A 1120-nucleotide genomic window follows, 5' to 3' on the forward strand; every position below is an offset into this window, starting at 1 on the left:
CGAATGCTACATAAAATATTAATTTCCGTGGTTTGCTTGAATTCAAGTTTTCTTGACCAAAGCTTCATTATCCTTCCAAAATGCTGCATGCCACATTGGGGGCTCCACAGCTCAGGACCTGAGCATCACCTGCAACTCGCTGCATGCCTCATGTGCACTGGGCTCCCAACGTTCTTCAGGCCATTCTCTCTAAGAAATCATTGGAAGACTTTCATCAGGAGGACCTTTGTTCCTGTCACAACACAGGCTCTGCGGCACCTGTGAGAGCTGGCAAAGGTGTGCATGGCCTGTGGTGCCTCCCAGCCTTCCTCCCTGGGTGGAGGGAAAGCCACACACTGTACAAAGGTACCATTTTCATTGCTCATCAAACTCCAGTGATGCGGAAAACTGGCCACAACAAAAACAAAACATCAGAATAGTGAAGGCAGACACACAGACCCACACAAGGGACTGGAGCCCCAACAACCCTGGGGTCCTCAACTCGGTCAGCCAATGCAGTCCCTGTATGGTTTCAGCCCACCAAGCCGGATTTCCATCCTTTGTGACTCCCCTCTGATGGATGTGAACATGGCCTCCCGGGATGCTGGGTTAATATCTCTCTTCTTTGCGGTGTTCTTCCTCACTTTCCTCTTCCTTTTCTTCAATTATTGAAAATCTTCCTCTATTCCTTTTCTTCCCATCTTGATTTTTTCTTTACACATCCTTATCTGTCACACTCTTACCCTGTCTGCTTAGTAACTCTGACATCTGAATCAATCCCTATCCTGGGTATTTTCCTGGATTTCTAGGAAACCACTGATCAGGATTTGAGGTGCTGGTTCTGCTGCTCAGTGACCTGTAAAAATTTCTTCCAGGGTTTTCCCAGAGATGAAAAGATAAGCTGCACCAGCCTTTATGAACCAGGAAATGTTGTAGCAATGACATTAACTACTCAAAATGCAGGAACTTTTCCATGGATTTCTTCCCAACACAATGTATCCATTTGTTCATTCGTTCATTTAGTCATTCATTTATTAATATATACATACATTCTATTATTCATTCATTTCTTCATGACTTACTCAACTTTTGCTATTTGTATGGTAAACATGTTCTCTAATACTGGTTCTAAAATGTATGA

Source organism: Suricata suricatta, chromosome 3, assembly GCF_006229205.1.
Source record: "Suricata suricatta isolate VVHF042 chromosome 3, meerkat_22Aug2017_6uvM2_HiC, whole genome shotgun sequence".
Lineage (NCBI taxonomy): Eukaryota > Metazoa > Chordata > Mammalia > Carnivora > Herpestidae > Suricata > Suricata suricatta.